Below are 19,104 nucleotides of genomic sequence, written 5' to 3'. Positions count from 1 at the left end.
TAATGGAGGCATGAACCCACTATCGAGCATAAATACTCCCTCTTCGAGTTAAGAGCAAAAACTTGGACAGAGCCTCTACTAATAACGGAGAGCATGCAAGATCATAAACAACACATATGTAATAGATTGATAATTAACATAACATAGTATTCTCTATCCATCGGATCCCGACAAACACAACATATAGTATTACGGATAGATGATCTTGATCATGTTAGGCAGCTCACAAGATCCAACAATGAAGCACAATGAGGAGAAGACAACCATCTAGCTACTGCTATGGACCCATAGTCCAGGGGTGAACTACTCACTCATCACTCCGGAGGCGACCATGGCGGTGAAGAGTCCTCCGAGAGATGATTCCCCTCTCCGGCAGGGTGCCGGAGGTGATCTCCAGAATCCCCCGAGATGGGATTGGCGGCGGCGGCGTCTCAATAAGGTTTTCCGTATCGTGGCTCTCGGTACTGGGGGTTTCGCGATGGAGGCTTTAAGTAGGCGGAAGGGCAACGCGGGGGCCACACGAGGGCCCCACACGACAGGCCGGCGCGGCCAGGGCTTGGGCCGCGCCGCCCTGTTGTGTCGGCGCCTCGTGGCCCCACTTCCTTTCCCCTTCGGTCTTCCGGAAGCTTCGTGCAAAAATAGGACCACGGGCGTTGATTTCGTCCAATTCCGAGAATATTTCCTTTGTAGGATTTCGAAACCAAAAACAGCAGAAACGACAAGCGGCTCTTCGGCATCTCGTTAATAGGTTAGTGCCGAAAAATGCATAAATACGACATATAATGTGTATAAAACATGTAGATATCATCAATAATGTAGCATGGAACATAAGAAATTATCGATACGTCGGAGACGTATCAAGAATGCAGTAAACCGCATCTCATTTTATCCCCGCCACGGTCCACTGCCAGCCGCCTCCACGCTCAATTCTGTCAACGGGCAAATCATAGTCAAATTCAAGTTGGTCTCATCCCCCTCTACCTCCTCCCACCATGGCGTCGCCGAATTCGCTGCATATAGGTCACTTTTTTTTTGCCTTGTGTGGCTCGGTGTTGGCGAGACGCGCGCGCATATCTGACCAAGTGTTCCGCCACAGAGAGTTATCCCGACGCAACCCGATCTCGCCCACGTGGAATGGCATCCCCCTGTGCGCCCACAACAGTGAGGCGGGGCCGTCGCAGGTGCTACAACCGATGTCACGAGGCCCTATTCCGCTTTCCCCCAATCGAGCTCCTGGCGGTCGAGCTCAATGATACACCAACAAGGAAGAGGACAACGTAAGAGCGGCACCACCTCAAACTCGCCCTGCGCAACTCCCTAGCGACCATCATCAGCGACGTTTGGGACCGAGTCAAACGCCCGCAGCGATGCCAGTGACAAGGAGGAGCGGCACATGTGGAAGGCCCGCATGACCTCCATCCGGTTAGAGATGGCGAGGCATGGTTTCGTCATTGTCGACTACACTCCGACCTCTCCGACGGGTCCACGTGAAGCTTCGATGCTGCCACCGTCGCCCCCAAGTCCTGGCGATGTACTCGGGCTATCTTAATCTTGGTTTAGGAGATAGTTATAGCAGTTCCTCCTTTTGGATCATTTCAAATAGTTTGTAAATTGATGCGTAGTGGATGAACTTGTTTAAAAATCTGGTGGGAACTAATTCGTCGATGGATTTGCACTTCTTCTTTGCCATATCTATTCTCCCGCGAAGATTTTCAATCTCTTATTGTTGCATAAAGAATCATATCGGCAAATAAAATGCAAGTAAAATACATCAGCTAACTAGTTAGTAGTAATGATGGATCCCAAACATTTTATATCCAATTCTAAAGGCATTGTATCACTCAGCTCCACAATACGACACATAGATATAACATACGGTACACATGGAGTAGTGAAGTTCCGGGACTATGCTGTTTACCGGGATTTGGAAATAAATTAAATCGAGCCATTGAAAACAACATACAGTCTACTCGGCTACCCAAAAACAAATGTGAGAAATTAATGTCATCGATTCATCTTCAACAAATGGAATCTTATCTCGCGGATCGCACCAGGCAAAACACAAAGCGCACTCGCTCCCGCATCTCTCTCTCACAGGACACTTTCCCATTTCATCCCGAGAAGCTCTGCCCCGCTGCTCGCCGGTCCTGGCAGTCGCCGGCCACCCCTGCCACGCAGCCCCCCCCCGAAGCTCAGGATCCGCACCCCTGGACGATTCCCTCTCCGCCGCCTCATCCCCCCCCCCCCCCAAATGCGGATTTTTATCTAACCCTAGCAACGGTCCTGCCGTCCGGCGTCGACGACGCCAACGGGGCATGGCCTCGCGCGGTGCGGTTGGCCATTGCCATGATTCAATGGCTGTTTCAGCCGCTCCTCGTCTGCGGCATCAAGCGCGTCGAGGGCCGCCTCCAAGGTCGCCTCTGCGCGAGCTCCGACACCTTGTTCGCGTGGTCGCCCAACGGCAGCCTGGCAGTGGGAGTGGTTGTTCGCCCGCGCCACCTCCATGCGCCGCATCTGAAGGCGTCGTTCGCCCCGAGCCCTACAGCCCACGCCGCCCTTCAGGTGCACCTCACCCGGCAAGGAGGACCATTGACATAGCCGTGAGCGCTGGGTGTAAAGGCCGGGCTAGGCGCGTCCACGACATGCAGGAACTCGCCCGCAAGCCTCACCGCTGACACGACAGCTAGGCAGGACACCAAGGTGAATTTTTTCTCATGCTTGGTGCCGGTGTGTCCAAGTCGTGGGTTGGGATGATAGGCTCAGGTATATGGATGGGTAGATTGATGCTGAGAGCACTTTGGTTAGTGAGTTTTTCTGAAAATTTCTTTTTCTTGTGTGAGTTCCTCCAGCATATGGTGCTTTGAGTCTTAAAATAAAATAGGTCAGTTGTCATCTTAACTCGAAAGATACAGCTACAACTACTCAGCTGGACTGACTCACTGGAATGGGTATGTCGAGGAGAAGGAGCTAGAGTGAGCCTAAATTGTACTAAATGATCTGTTGAGAAGGAACGAGGGCTAGTTCAATTCGTCCTAACACATTAGGTAGAACATTACTTGGTTTGCTTGCCAGGATATACCTACTCGAATCATCACATGTTTCTATGTGCATTGCATGCCGGTGGTGTCAATCTTAGTAGTACCTATTTGTCTTGGAATAGTCTCCACCGTACTAAATCAGCCCTTTTCGCTCGAGTTCTCTTCTCTGTTTCTGATTATTAGGGCTAGTGCTTGTCCCTACTATTTTTCAAGAGTCAATTTTGCCTTAAAAGTAAGTTGGCTGTCCACTAATTTCTCAAATCCCAGCACCAAGCTTTATATGTTCAGTGGGGTAGGATATACTTAACGGAGGAACATAAATTCCGTATCACAGTTCATGGGGGTAAAAAACACCTTTCGCTTATTTGGTTATTTTTTAATGGGGATCTCTTATCATCTCTTCAGTACACTCAAACCTTGGTTTTCGAAGCTTCACATTTTCACTTGTAATATTATTGGCTATTGCGTATGACCAATGGAGTTAAAATCATGTCCTATGTTGTCTTATTTAGGTTTCCATGCTAGTTTTGAGGAGGATGCCTACTCGAGGATTGTTCTCATGACAGATGTATGTAATAAAGACTATCCAATTATTTTCCATGTATTCCGGCATCACTGCCCTTTCATGTGTTACCCTGAAATTTTATCCACTTTTGTTTTTATCATGCACCCACCACTTTGACGAGCTGGCAACAGCTGGTTACATTTTGTTCACTTCATGTGGCATTATGTCAGAAGTTCTTTGAGGCCAAACCTTATGATCAAAGAACTGCTATGGGATTTGGCGTGCTCAATGGCATCTCAAATGGGCTCCTCAATCCGAGTTTAGGTTTCAATTATGTTAGTTTCTATTAGGTAAATGTCAATTCAGCGTCGAGTACTTTTTCCTTGTCTAGAATGGCAAAAATTACTGACCTTTTAACACACGAAATAACATCTTATGAAAAGGGTTCTAGTCGAGCTCTTACTTTTTGCGTGATGCTTTGAGTGGAGAGCGCCCTTGACCTGGAGGCTGCTCAGCAGCACCTCGCTGACATCTCCCAAGCAGCAGTATATGTGGTATCTGCTGAACACTTCAACTTAATTTAGCTTACCCTTGTTGTCCTTCTTGCCTAACATAATTTAATGGTTGAGCACGCGATTGGTTCACATGATGCAGTATCGTTCCTTGGACCTGAATGTTGAACATCTGTTCATGTACATTGCCTTAGAATCTTGCTAGCGACACCGTTGCACTTGCTCTAGATAACACACGGTACCTATCCAAAAAACTGATAAATCAGAGGGATGCTGATCTTGTTTACTTCTTGTGGAAGGTTATTATCATCTCTGAGTTTGATTGTTTGTCACAAAATCTGTTGATAATCGTTAATCGGGACACTAAAGCTAGCGACTAGTATGTTACATGCATGGATTTCCTGTTGAGGTTGCATATGCATGGATTTCTGGGTGAGGTTGCATATCCATGGATTTACGGCGAGGTTGCATGACATAAGCGTAGTAGTAGTAGTATTAAAAATCAGGGCTAGAAGTTAGTACATCTGGTTAATACTGTACTGGACACATTCAACAAAGAGCTACTATCCATTCTATCGAACATGCCTGGGATCTTGCTATTGACATTTTACATTCAGCACACAACCTCATAAACTCCTGATGCTTTCAAAATCTTGATATTAATGCCTTCCTCATGATTCTTGTGTACCATCGTTGCGTATGATTGAGATAATGCATAGAGAAAACCTATAATGAATGTTGTCAATACGCCATCGTTTATCCATCTTGTGCTAATGAAACGATACAAGTATGCACTGTGAGAGATAAGCAGACACGAATGGAGCCGCTAAGTGCAAGCCGTGGCAAAGAAATAGGAGGTGAGATGAAGAGGAAGGGGTTTCCTTTTCCGCACGTCTAATTCGAGCAGGAACGAGGGCTCAACCGGGTGGTGCTACTGCAGCGAAGGTGGCTCTACTATGGCGCCCTCTGACTGTCGTTGCCAGTCAAACAGATGCTTATGTGGCTGGCTAGTTGTTCAGCCGTGGACAAGCAGGTACGAATAGTTTTCCGCACTCTCTTCTATTTGCATTCACACAAACTAGCTGATTTTGATTTGTAGTTGATACTAGATGCTTTAGCATATTTTGCTCTGTTGGATTAGTTTTTCTGAAAAAAATTATTTTTGTAAGCGGAATCGATACACTAAACACCCACATATTGATTAGCATCCCATGCAATTGTTTTGTTTCAGATTGGTTGTACAGTAGTTCAACCAGCATGTTAATGTGATACTTATTAATTTAGGAATATGTACTGATTTGTGGTATTAATTTAGGAATATGTACTGTTTTCTAGCTTGAATTACATTGAAGTGTTCACTGGAAGCTGGACATTTTTACCATTCGCTTTATTCAGCCATAAGTGTACTATCATTTGGAGCTATTCTTTATGTTGTTCTCTCGGTCTGGTTACTTGCGAATATGTTTGAATTTTTAATCTTACTTGTGTTTTACTGCCTATCATTGCTATACTGTGTACTAGTGGTTATCTTTCCTCCAGTGCCAACTGACAATGGATAAGCTACTTGGTGCATTGGTGTAATATTGGATCGTTATCAAACATTGCAAGTTATTCATATTGTATATACATTTTGTTAATAAGTTCCACCAACTGCTCAGATGGAGTATTTTCATTGTAGACGACCACTGGAGTTTTTTTACAAGTGAACTGAAACAAATTGTTTGATAAGAGGACCTGCGGATAGTGTCCAACATTTGGCGAGGCAGCAAAGTCTTAAACACAGTGAAAATATCTAACTGAAGATAGTATGCATCCTATTTCTTTAGGAAACGTACCACAAAGTCACATGTAGGATCAGGTCTACGGATGGGGAGAATGTTGATGCGAGCACTTTGTTTAGGTAACTCTATTATTTAATTTTCTTGTGTCGGTTGAGTTCCTCAAGAATATGGTGTTGTGACCCTAAAACAAAATAGATCAGATTTGAGTAGTTTACATTGCCAGTTCTCAGATTTTACCTAGCAAATTTATGATGGAAAAAGTTGGAACATCTATTTTTGGCAATTCAGTCAGCCAAGTGTTTGCAAGTCAGCTTGTAGCTAAGGCTGTAACTCGGCAGTAAGCAAACATATGTCTGAACATGTAGGCAATCAGTTACTGATGCACACACACAAGACTTGTCGCGGCCTGATAGACAACAAAGCTTGAAGAACTTGGTCTCTTAGTGTCTGCTTTTTGGTGTTGGAGTTGCAGCTGCCACATGATCATAAATGCCCTTTATTTTCTGAAAATGTAGAACCAGTATGAGTACCAATTCTACATGTCATTGTCTAGAAAATTGACTGTCAAAGCATGAGATTTGTTCTTCGTTCTTGTATGTAATTTGAATTTGATCGTATTGCTGAAGTTTACCTCTTGAAATTTAGTATCTTCAATAGAGCGCTTTCCTTTTTTGTGTGTTCATCGGGTGACCCTGAATTTATGTTCTTATCACAGGGGGATGTTCAAATTGAAATGCAATTGCTCCACATGTCGCATATCACTTAGGGAGCAACGGCGGAGGCGCCGGGTGGTGGAGAATGCGGCGCAATGACCGTTTGGACCATGACAGATCTAATGTCATTGGCCAACTAGCCATGGTCCCAATAAGTTCACGGACTCCGACATCCTGTGGGCCTGGACCATCTGCAAGTTCCAGTAGCTACCCAGGTGAATTGCCCCTTGCTGTATTGCACACCATCGGTGATACAAATATAAATTTTCAGTAGTTCAATTGGAAACTAGGTGACTAGTTTTATTGGTGTGTCTATGTGGGTTAGGTGTAGTAACTCTCGAGTTCCTGACTATGTATCATGCTTTAAGCATTTGGAAATTTGGGGAAATGGATAACAGATGTTTTGAAAGAACGCTGCAATCTCATACACTTTTAGTGTTCATGGTTAGCTATGGAATGTGAATTCAAAGAACACCGTCTCACTGAGTTTTTAACTAAAATTGAGTGGTCTTGAGCTGTAGCACATCCACATGATTTTAACTAAAATTGAGTGGTCTTGAGCTGTATCACATCCACATGAACTTGTAGAGTAAGCGCTTCATATGTTCCAGCTTATTTACAACTCTGCGTATTATTGGGGAATTAGTTTTGCAGAGTTTTCATTTGATTGGAGAATGTTAGGTGTGATGTGTGTTTTGATAACTGTCCATGCTAAACTTCTTATATATCTATGGACATGATACTATGTTATGTATCTAAGTATCTTCTGGAGCTATCTATTTTCGTCAAATGTTGAAGTGTTCCCAGATGAACTCGTAGTCTTCGTGTCGATCGGCTGGACCATGCGGAGCTGATATGCTCGGTCACTAAGCACATGGCCCTCACAGTACTGCCGGTATTCTGGTTTTTGTAGGTGTCTGGTGATCCCAATTCTGACATCCGGACGGGGGTGCTTTCACTCCACGCCAAAGTTCATCTAGTACCAGGCTACCCCATCCAGCTCGCATCCTAGATTATGTGTAAGCACAGCCGGAACACCAACTTTGTAACTAATTAGGGTCAAATTATAGTTTACTATCACTCACTGCATGTGTTTCTTTTTTTTTCTTCTGCTTGCAATCAGCATCAGCGAGATCTAAGTGCAGTTTGAGCTCTCCAAGAGCATCAGTGGTGTCGTAATCGATGAATGTCCCATCAACAAGGTACATCATCTTACTCATGCGTTGATGACTATTACATTGCATTGTTGGTGACACCTTCAGTACTCTGCCTTGTAGGAGCGGTATTGGTAATCTGGTATATTTCATTTCGTTGGCAGCCTGGCCCCAGACCAATTCTCCTTTAAAGTACTATTGGATTAGGATAACCTTATCAAGATGATTGCATGAAGTGTCATTGCTTCCACAATAAGCATTTGCCTGGACACTAGCCATCATTAATGAATGTGGAAACCATCTTTAACTTGTTATGCAGTTTTTAACATGTTATGATACTGCAGTAATAGTTAATACAATAAATGCTCTATTCTGCAAAGCTCAAAAGATCAGCACTTGCCAACCTAGCATTTGCTGGAAAATGTGATGAAGATTTCTCATAATTCTATATCTGTTTTTAGGGAGGAAGGGGTCTCTGGTATTTGAGTCAATCTATGGGTGCATGCTTCTGCATTGGAACCATTCAGGATATGTTTTTTCTAAAGGAATTAGATACACACAGCCATAATCTCGAATTATTTCTGTGAGACCACATTGGGTTTTCAGTTTTTAATTTTCTTCTTTAACTAATGATAACATTGATAAATGATATGCAAGTTGAGAAGGAAAAATGTCTGAATTTTTTTTATTATGAGGACTTGTACCATGACAAATAGGACCACGATCTGGTCTTTACAGTGAACTTCATGTGACCTATGTTTGACCATTATACTGGAACAGATTTTCCACAACCTAATGTATGCCTAAATTTTTCCACCATTTAAAGTAGACGTTCTCATGCTAGCTAGCTTAATTTGTAGCATACATTGAAGTGGGTTGCGGATGTAGATTTCACTTCCAGATGCTGGAAACATCATTTTTAGTGTAAGTTTGCCTATACTTTGAAGTGGGTTGTATGAAAATTTGCAGCTGGGCTATTTGATTCTTTTATTTTGGCATGTTCAGTGGCCTTCAATTGTTTTGTGTGCACTATGCATAATGGATTTATCAAAGCTTTTGGTTTGATTGTTTTCTTTTTGGTCATTTATATATTTATCCCTTTTTGGTTATTTGGTTGCAACCATCAGGCATGGAGAAGGCTCGGCTAGGCCTTGGTTATAGCTATAAAATGGTGAGTTAAGTGTTTTTTTAGCTGGATACAATTGATAATTCCTTTTCCATGTGAGTGAAGTTTTTTTCCTTCATCTTTCTCTTAATTTTACATATTCTTCGCTTGAGTTTAGATGCCGTGTCAACACCTTAATTTTGTGCCAATGTGTATGTACAAGTATTTTTAATATCCAAGGTATTGGTGTAATCCCTATTTTATTCGATCAAGTGGAACATAGACATAGAAAAGGATGTATTAGCCCCTAGAAAGATCTAAGATGCAAGTCCCTTTTCGACATATCTGTCTATGCTATATACATGGATACATGATCCGCTATACTTGCTTGTGAAACAATGATTATTATCTTATTTCCTTATGAGGTGACTTCAATAGTCTTGTGGTTTTGTTTCTCTGGTACAACCTTCTCCTGATAATAATTTAATAACCATCCTTTACCTGAAAAACATTAGCCATTACACAAGCATCTGAACTCATGCATTGAAGGACCACCATGAAAGCTGTTGTAGAAAATATTGTAACCATGGAAGATGTAATGAGAGGATTGGATGTGTGTGACGCTAACTATTTTTTAGCACTTTCGCAATTTCTACTCCAACAATTAACAGGTGATCCGTGCATGATCAGTCTCTGGTACTAATTATTGCACTCTATTATAAACTTTGAATGTTTATTATCTAAACCTGGCAACATTTCTCTCGTATTTGATAGAGTTAATCATGCCTTATCTCTTGTATCCAGTTGGTTGTGTACTGATTGAAGTTTGGCGATGCGCTTTTCAGCATGGAGGGATCAGGCCAGCGGAGCAGCGGCATGAGAGCGGCGAGGTTGAGCTCACACTACTTCCCCACCACACCAAGGTCAGCTTCCCCGTTAAGAACCCAACAAAGTCTGTGTTGGTCGGTTGCAAGGCTTTGTAAAGAAGGTTTTTGGCCTTGGAGGCTGGCACTGGCTGGTTACCCTTCCTTCCTATTGCTTAGGCATTACTAGTTCTATATCATAAAAAATTGCAATGCAAGTGAAAAGAAAAAAATACTATCTTTTGATTTTTCTTTTTGGAAAATTTCTTATAAAAGCAATTTTAGTTTGAGACTACCATCCATAGCTTAGAAGTTGGAGATATATGAAAATATAATGGAAAACTACATCCATGTGTCTTACAGTTTGTTCCAATTCCTGGGAATTTGTTGCAAACGCAGGCTCTAAAGAATGGTGTACAAGTGAAGTTGTAGAGGAATGCTCGCAGTGTCCTGGAAGCTCCAACTGCCCGAGGTACTCCTGCCAGCATCCAACCAAACATGTCGCCGGCATCTTCCCCATCCATGTACCCGAGGTGCAACTCCGGCCTACTACTCCTGTTGTCAGCCTTGTCCCTGAGATGCTATGGGTATGGTCCTTGATCGGGATAAGGTTGCATGTTTTACTTGCCTAAAATTCTTCCTTGGCAGGTTGCTGGTGGGGATCGTGCTCCATCAATCCGATAAGGTATGCAGTGGTAGATGCGGCGCGATGGTAGTGTTGCTGAATAGGACCCCGACATCATTGCCCGCCGCTGTCGGCACACTGCTGTTGGCCATGGTTGACAAGGACTTCCTTGAGCACGTGTTGTCTAGGATGGATACGCTGACAACATCAACATCAACTACGGTGTTGAGGTAATTTCATGCTCCAACATTGGTCGTTTGGCGTGTATGGTTGCCCACATATGGTGATTTGTTTGCATTTTGTCCTTGCTCAATGTGAGTGATATGTTTGGTAAGATTCGGCATTTGGTCTAGAAACTTTGGTAGGAAAAATAGATGATAATTGTGGATGTACTCTGTACAAGAAGAGATAGTACTTGTTTGTGACCAGATTCAGAATCATGTTTCATGTAGTTTGCATCTGCGTAGAGTACTGGTGCTTGTATGGCATACATGGTTTTATCTGTGTACATAATTGCTATGCTGATTGAAACACAATGTACTACATACTAAAAAAATCTTGGGATATTGTTGATATTTAGATAATAAGAATCATGTTTCATGTAGTTTGCATCTGCGTAGAGTACTGGTGCTTGTATGGCATACATGGTTTTATCTGTGTACATAATTGCTATGCTGATTGAAACACAATGTACTACATACTAAAAAAATCTTGGGATATTGTTGATATTTAGATAATAAAGCACAATGTACGACATGCTTTCAATTATCTTATGTTAGGCTAGGTAGTGCATGCATGGTGTGCACAGATTGGACTTGAAACAGTCACTATGGTGCTTGAACCGATTAGGAGTCAAGCAATGCAGTTTTGTGATATTTCAGAATTGTTGTTAGGTAGCTTTCCTCAATTTATATTGTCGTCTTGCATGCAGTAAGATGGGTATAAAAGATTGCAGTATGTCCGTTTTAGGCTACTCTTTGTTTTCTTTCTTGACATAGTTCTGTATAATATTTATTTGATGCCTATTGCGCTGCCCTTGTTCCATGTTCGATTGTTGAGCAAGATCTTATCTTTCTACTTTGGAACTCATCTTAGAGTTTTAGAATCTTAATTTGAGCTGTTTGATCACCATGACTATAATTGTTGTAGAAACTGGCTGTGGAGCATGATATTGTTGTACATTAATAATGTTTCTCACATGTTCACACAAGTATTTTCTTCAAGTTAGTATGGCTAGTTGTGTGTAATCTGTTATTCCCAACTGCAGTTTCTGCTTGTTTGATGCTATGTTATGTTTGAGCATGTTCCAGCATTCCTTGTAGATTTGTGTTCTATCTAAATACCCCTTCTACTAGTATCTCATTTATTGAACATCTTGTTGGTACCATTTCTAATTTTTCAGGCGAGAACATGGGAGGTCTGGTACGTTTTTTGGAGGCTCTTCCTTGGTCACTTGACGAAGATGACGGGGGCGACAAGGAACGAGTTCGAGATGGCTGTGGTGGCTCTTACAGTTCCCCACTGCCTTCCACTGCGCACAAGGAGCAAGATGGCAGCAGTGGCAGGAAGCGAGGGATCGATTGTGCGACGGCAACAACTAGACGCCAAGAGCTGTGTGAGATAGTGAGCAGCATCGAGACAAAAAAAAAAGGCGGGGTCTAGTACTGGAGTCCACCAGCGAGGTGGTTAGAGAAGAGCTGGATCACAAAAGGTGGGCAAAGAAGAGATGTGGCTGACGAGGTACTGGTGATGTGCTCCATATAATGGCGAGGTACCTAGATCGTAGCAATAAGCTATGGCAGTGATCTTCCACAGTCCGGACACGAGCTGCCGGAGGTTGTGGTGGGGTGGTCACCAGCTGCGCTTTCAGGAGGCCGTCCACGAGCTGCTTGAGATCCGCTTGCAGGAGCCAGCGGAGTGTATGCAATCTATCAGAACATAGAGGCTAGTATTACTAGTTGTCCTGTGTGTGGCTAGTAACTGATAGTATTGCTCAGTGTCAAACTTGTACTTGTGTTAAGAGCATACATGCATCGGCCAGGAGCTGATGCAGCTTGTCATTGTAGATTAATTTTTGTTGCATCCTCAAACCTAAAAGAATAATGTCGCTAGCAATTTGTAGCCTGGTGATGTAGCAATTTTGCTTGCACTATTCTTGTATCGTGCTTATCATTACTTGAGAAATGAAGACAATTGGGTGTACTATATTGAAAAATGAAATGATGTTGGTGGAACCTGAGATATATCTTATGCCGTGCCGATAACTTGTTATTAGATGACGACGGATCATTTGTTTCTGCAATCCGCGGGCATGGTCCAGAGATCTTGTGTGTTGGTTCTGATGTACAAATTAAGCATTGCTGAATTGTTGCACTTATCTTATTGCTTGTTGTATGATGATAGTGAATAAAGTCTATGTAAAGAAAAAAACTAAAAGCTTTCAATTAGGAACATTTTTAAGGAACAATTGTATGACCGAGGAGGAGCATGCATGCACGCACACTGGAAGAGGAATTAAGGGGAAAAGGTGATACTAATGAAGAAGCAAGGAAATCGAGGAGACGCCCGCCTGTGATATTAATTGCTTGATTCACTAGGATTCCACCACAATAATAATCATATAAGCGCAGAACACTGACCGCTGCAATTATGGGGCACGCCAAGTGAGCAATCCGTGTGATTCTCCATCTCATCCGTCCATGTGAGCAGCCAAGATAAGTGGATCAAGAAACCCCGCTTGATTCTATGAGGAGTGGAACCCTTTTCCCTCCAAAATGAGTCTATAAATAAAAGGCACGGTCGAAACCGCGGGCGGCAGCGCGTGCCGTGACTTATGACTTTGGCGAGGAGAGGAGAGGAGAGGGCATGCTGCATCGAACTGGAGGTGAGGCAAGCACCGCTCGTCTGTATGGCTATCCAGGAAGCGGGACGGCGAGGTCTCATCGCGACGGATGGATCCAGCAGGTACGTTCCTACCTATCTTCTGTTTTCTGTCGTCTTTTCTCTTAGTTCCATGGCTCAGCTGGCCGCAAGGAAGTAGAAGTTGCAAAGGATTTTTCTTTTCTTCTAGCTCGCAAGAAAAGGAGGCTGTGGCGAGGGATGTACTTGTTTCTTATTACCGTGTTTGGGTGCTCCTCTTTTTAGATTTACACTGTCTAGTTCTGTCAGTGATTTGGTTAGTTGCTTTGGTTGCAGTCAACAAAAATATACCAGTAGTAGTATCGCCCTCCTGGCGGCCCGGGAGGCGGCTGCTGCACCAGAGGCGTGACCCCGGAGGCGCCCTCCTGGCGGCCCGGGGTGAAGGACGTGCTCTCGGCGAAGGGGGCAGCAAACCCGCCAGGACCGCCAAAGGTGTGGGCGGGCTGCTGAACCGTCGTCCGCGCCACAGTCGTCCCTCACTCCAAACTGCCCTCTGATTTTTGCAATGGGCAATTCAACCTGGTACTTGAACTTCCAAACCCCGCGTTCGTAGTCCTGCAACATCCATATAGATACAACTTTGGTGGCATCCTTATAGCTGTATATGCCAAGCGTGCCATCCATCTCGAAGATATTTGACTTGGGGCGAAGAACAGCTGGAACATGCATCTGCCGGAATGACTCGGTGGTGGTGTCAAACACAAATACCAACCTGATTCTGCTATGACGCTGCACTCGCTGCACTGTGAACCAGTGCAGATTATCACGGGCCAGGGAAGGTGATCTGATGCGCAACCCTGACGCTTCTTCTTCTGGCCCCTGAATATACCTCGGTGGCTGGCCAGAGCCCGGCGTGAAGATGTAGCAGCCAATTTTACCTTTAGGCAGCAGAGTTCCGGCAATCGACACCGCCGTCTGTCTCCTCCGGTGCAGTAACAGCCGGTACTCACCCGTAGGATGGTGCAGGTACATTCCCAATAAACTGAAAAAAGTGAAAGAAGTGATTGATCTCCTCGGTAATGCCTTCAACAAGGCAAACGACACACAGAAGTGACGTCATCACCGGCATCGACGGAAGTCGAGCAAGATTTTCATCCGGAGAACTGCACACCTCGCTGGAACCTGAGTTCCCGGCACACCTCATTCACACCCAACCTCTCCACACGTACCTCGTCGGAGCAACTTCAAGGGCGGCTTCATGACTAGCACCCCCGCTGGCCACCAAGAATCTGTGTGCACCCCACCTCCCTCCAGCCTTCAACTAGGCAGCCTCCAAACTGCCCGAGCCGCCAGGATCCCGGAATTGGAGCAAGGCCGTTTGGCCATCTGCTCGGCCTGTCCGCTGCCCTGGCCAGCAAAGGAAGCAGGCAAGCAAGGCTGCCACATCAAGACTGGAGAGCAGCCGGAGCAGGGTGTCGTGCCACCGCGAAGGACGCGGCCCGGGCGGCCCAGATCCGGCCCAATCGGACCCGCGCAGCCAGGCGCGATGCAGCACGCCAGCGCCGCACCTGCCGGCCTCCGCCGCCCCGCCAAGAACCGCCGCACCTCAGTCCCCCACCGCGCCGATCTGAGGCCGCCGCTCGCTTGAGCGCGACCGACTCACCACGACGCTCGCTTGAGCGCCGCCGGCCTCAACCGCATCGGCGCTCGCTTGAGCGCCGCTGCCCATGACGCATCAGGGCACCGGCCCGCGCCTCCGGTCGACGAGGCTGCCCCGCGCAGCCCGCCTCTGGAGCTGGGAAGGGAGATCCACAACGTGTGGCGGTCCAGTGGTTAAACTGCCGTACTTTTGTTTCTCTGATGCAGCAAGCTTAGCTCTGCTAGAGCTGCAACTATGCACCCAAAGAGCACAGAATCAAGATGACAATCATGCTTTTCAATCGCTAGTTTCACCTCCCAGATGCTGGAATAGAGTAATAATCTGAGTGCATAACTTATATACTGTACACCGGTGGTGTAAAAAAGAACCGGGCACTTCAAAACGGTCATACAGCAGAAGAATAGGCAGTTGAGTAGCCTCAGTTTGAGAATCTGAGCAATTGCCCCTGCAGTGAAAAATGATCAGTTATCTTTCAGTGCCATGTGATATACGCAGTAGCAAATGATCAGAGTAACTTGCTATGCAACTGTATTGCCACATAATTTTGCTTTCAGTAATTGAAATAGTCTGGGATATAAAACTAGCCATCAAAAAGGAGATTAAAAAGGCAACCAAACTGGGCGTTCGACTTGCACCACTCGCAAATGAAAATGAACATGGTTAATGGGAGGCAACCTCACGAGAGGAACGCAATCCAGGACCTGAGCATTTGTTATATGGAGCATGACCATGAAACAATTAGATGAAGCAGCTTTCCTTGCAACGGTTTGCAGCTGAGGTAAGATGGTTGAGATAATTCCAAACAAGGAAACGGAAAGGCTAACCAATGATACAAAGAGATGCCTGCTAGCTTGGCGAAAATGCTACTGCTTGCAAGGAAACGAAAATAACCATGTCCGCTACCGTCGACTCTTCATATACATCAACACAAAAAAGAGGAAGAAGCCAGCAGGCTCATAATTCATCCAATTTCTATATGTTGCAGCTCAAAAGGATACCAGCTAGGCTCTTAAGAAGCACCACTCACTTAACAGATCCGATGAAAGGTGAAGCATTCACGGCATAACCTTCTAAAGCCGGAAAGAAGGTATGATGAACAAGACTTTGTTTGAGCCGACATTCAGACACAGAGAGACCTCGGCAACGGCGATAGAAACTGTTAACCAATTTGCCATCACTGTCCACGTGGAGCAGCCACCCCTCAACCATGACCAGCAAGAGCACGCCACCATTCACCGAAACAGCATCAAAATCCCATTCCCAAAAGTCACCACAATCTTGAAACTCCTTCCTGATTATGGCAACCGGCAATTTGATTCGGTACTTCAAGTCCCAAACCTCGCTTTCGTAGCTCTCCAACACCCATATATCAATAGCTTCACTGGAACTGTTACATGTATAGATGCCGAGGGTGCCAACTGGTAAGTAAATAAAGATTTTCCCTGGAAAATAAAAACATATAAATGCTTGGAATTAGATAATATAGATGTACCACAAATATGTCAGTAGTAACACAAAATGAACACATTATCGATGTTAAAGAAGTTAATACTACTAGTCTACAATCTTTTTCGCGGAGAGAAAAATATAAATAAACTGATAAGCAACATGGACAATAGCTTGTGGCACCTTCTCGGAGCACCAGACTAATTTACAGCCACAGATGGACCTTGTTAGCAAAGTAACCATGCAGGACAGAAAGAAGTGTTCTCAACTTTTTTATTTTTTAAGAACTGAACCAATGTGTAAATTCCCCGCAAAAGAAAACAGTGTGAATTACACTTTCATTCGTGCATGTGATGTGAGTGGTGACTACTCAGGTTCTGTGAACAAAAGACTGATCATCACCTTTTCTGAATTGGAAGGGACATAATTCTCACAATGGGATTGTAATCTAGATAATCTGGAGTTAATTAATATTTATTTGCATATCTAGTAAGGATGATGTTAAGAAGGGTGGGGGTGAAAAGAATGTAGAGAAGAACAAGACAGCACTGCTCAAAGTTGAGGAAGCTGCAAAAGTACATCGATAGTGTAAAGTCTGGTGATAAAAAGTTCTTTTAAAAATTCTGAATTTTCCAGTTCTGTGAGGAAGGGGAGTTAGATGATGATGTTAGCTTCGGACAGAGGAGAAAAACAAAGAGTATGGCACCAACAAAGAGAAAATCTATTACGGCAAAGTTACCATCCAACTACGTATATTCAGAGCTTCTGATCATAATAAATTTATATGCATCAACACAAAAAGAGGATCTAATTTATATATATTGCAGCTCAAAAGGATACCAGCTAGACTGTTAAGAAGTACCGCTCACTTAACAGATGCATTAACAGATGCAATGAAAGGTGAAGCATTCACGGCATAACCTTCTAAAGCCGGAAAGAAGGTATGTTGAACAAGACTTTGTTTGAGCCGACATTCAGACACAGAGAGACCTCGGCAACGACGATAGAAACTGTTAACCAATTTGCCATCACTATCGACGTGGAGCAGCCACTCCTCAACCATGACCAGCAAGAGCACACCACCATCCACCGAAACAGAATCAAAATCCCATTCCCAAAAGTCACCACAGTCTTGAAACTCCTTCCTGATTTTGGCAACCGGCAATTTGATTCGGTACTTCAAGTCCCAAACCTCGTTTTCGTAGCTCTCCAGCACCCATATATCAATAGCTTCGCTGGAACTGTCACGTGCATAGATGCCGAGAGTGCCATCCATGTCAAAGAGATCTGGGGTACCGTGACCCCCACTTGGCTCACGCATCCGCCGGAAAGACTCGGATATGGTGTCGAATACTACCAGTTTGCGTTCATGCAGCAGCGATTGGTCTCCTTCGCTCGGACAATACACCGGGCACCAATGTAGGCTATCCCGCATGCGGACAGGCACAGTGAAGAGCCCCAACGACGTATGCGGCCACCCAATGTACCTCGGCGGCTGGTCGGAGCCCAATGCGAAGACATAGAAGCCAATGTGGTGTTTAGGAGGTGCTACCTTGCCCCGCCACCGCGGCTGCAGCAATAGATGGTACTGGCCAGTAGGGCGGTGTAGGTACATCCCGGTGACGCTGAAGTCCGATGGTAGCCCGAGGAGAGCGTGCTCACGCGTGGCTGGGTTGCAGATGGAGAGGCGGGAGCTGGAGCCGAGCGTGGCGAGCTTGGTGAGAACGAGCATGCCGTCGCAGGAGTCCAACGGTTGGAAGGCCTCGTCGAGCCGGGCGATTGCGTGGAGCTGGTCGTCGTCGGTGGCGGTCCGGTGGTCGAAGGCGAGCATGTTGTGGTGGTGGACGCCGTGGATCCACGCTTCGTCGCCGGAGAAGATGGGGAGGCTTGGCTGGCGGCCGTGGTGGTCTAGGAGGAAGTCGCGGGCGGAGGTGACTGTGCGCCAGGCGCGGCAGACGGCGCGGCAGCGGAGCAGGTATTTGGGGGGCAGGCGGAGAAGGATCTCCCAGAGGAGGATCTCGTCCGGGAGTCCGGGGAGGAGAGGCCTCGCTCCGGCTGTTACGGTCGCCGCCATGGTAGCCGGGCAGGAGCTCGTCCTGGTTCCCGATCCGTCCCAGCAACGAGAGGATGGGCTTAGCCGGTACACGTCTATGGGATGGAATAGTAGGCTTCAAACGGGCTGGCCTTATAGCCCAGTGGGACTATAACTAAAAATTCACCCGGCCGGTGGTCGAAGGCGAGGATGTGTACGCGCGCGGTGCCAGGTTGTTTCCAGCGAGGATGTGTACGCGCGCGCGTGGATGTTCATTCATGGATCACACGTCGCACACGCGCACCCGCGTATCTGCCCCAGCCAGCAGCCCAGCAGCATGGAGCGAGTGGCGCACGCGCGCGTGGTTAGTAATTTCAACAATTAATTAATGGCTCCACTCCACGTACGAGGTGTGATCGATTCGCCTTCGCCAGCGCGTCTATTAATTCCCTGCACTACTCTCGTCTGCCAATTCAGCCATCGATCAATCTCCTCAAATGAATGCATGAATGAATGAATGAATGAGAGAGGATTTATTCCTGAACCGGCGTGAGGCGTCAGAAAAAAAAAAGGAAAAGGAAAAAAGGACGTGCCAGCCAGCTAGAGCGAACCTGCATGTTTGGTCGTCAAATCGAGGTGCACCTCCATCTCATCACATCTCGCCTAATTTCCTTCTTCTTTTCGTATACGCGCCTCACACTCCCCATCCGCGCCACACGGAGGCACTAATAATTACGATTTTGGCTTTCTCACATACTCCACTCCATATTCCGCCAACAAGTCCATCGATCGAGTGCATTGTTACTACCAT

The 19,104-nt window shown here is 45.5% G+C and overlaps 1 long non-coding RNA gene across 7 annotated transcripts; it reads left to right on the top strand.

Moving 5' to 3' along the window:
- Positions 1-2,401: 2,401 nt before the first annotated feature.
- Positions 2,402-12,539, top strand: LOC124661008. Of its 7 annotated transcripts, none has more exons than XR_006990040.1 (12): positions 2,402-2,700; positions 3,551-5,088; positions 5,734-5,955; positions 6,552-6,764; positions 7,463-7,568; positions 7,673-7,751; positions 7,827-8,627; positions 8,831-8,874; positions 9,654-9,731; positions 10,071-10,204; positions 10,320-10,526; positions 11,699-12,539. It is a non-coding gene; the product is annotated as an uncharacterized LOC124661008 (long non-coding RNA). The 7 variants fall into 7 exon arrangements; XR_006990044.1 differs by lacking the exon at positions 7,827-8,627 and having other exon boundaries at positions 2,406-2,700; positions 3,551-4,912; positions 4,996-5,088; XR_006990043.1 differs by having other exon boundaries at positions 2,406-2,700; positions 7,827-7,845.
- The last annotated feature ends 6,565 nt before the right edge of the window (positions 12,540-19,104 follow it).

Source organism: Lolium rigidum, chromosome 6, assembly GCF_022539505.1.
Source record: "Lolium rigidum isolate FL_2022 chromosome 6, APGP_CSIRO_Lrig_0.1, whole genome shotgun sequence".
Lineage (NCBI taxonomy): Eukaryota > Viridiplantae > Streptophyta > Magnoliopsida > Poales > Poaceae > Lolium > Lolium rigidum.
Note: the sequence above shows the minus strand (reverse complement) of the source record. Positions and strands in the feature narration are given on the sequence as shown.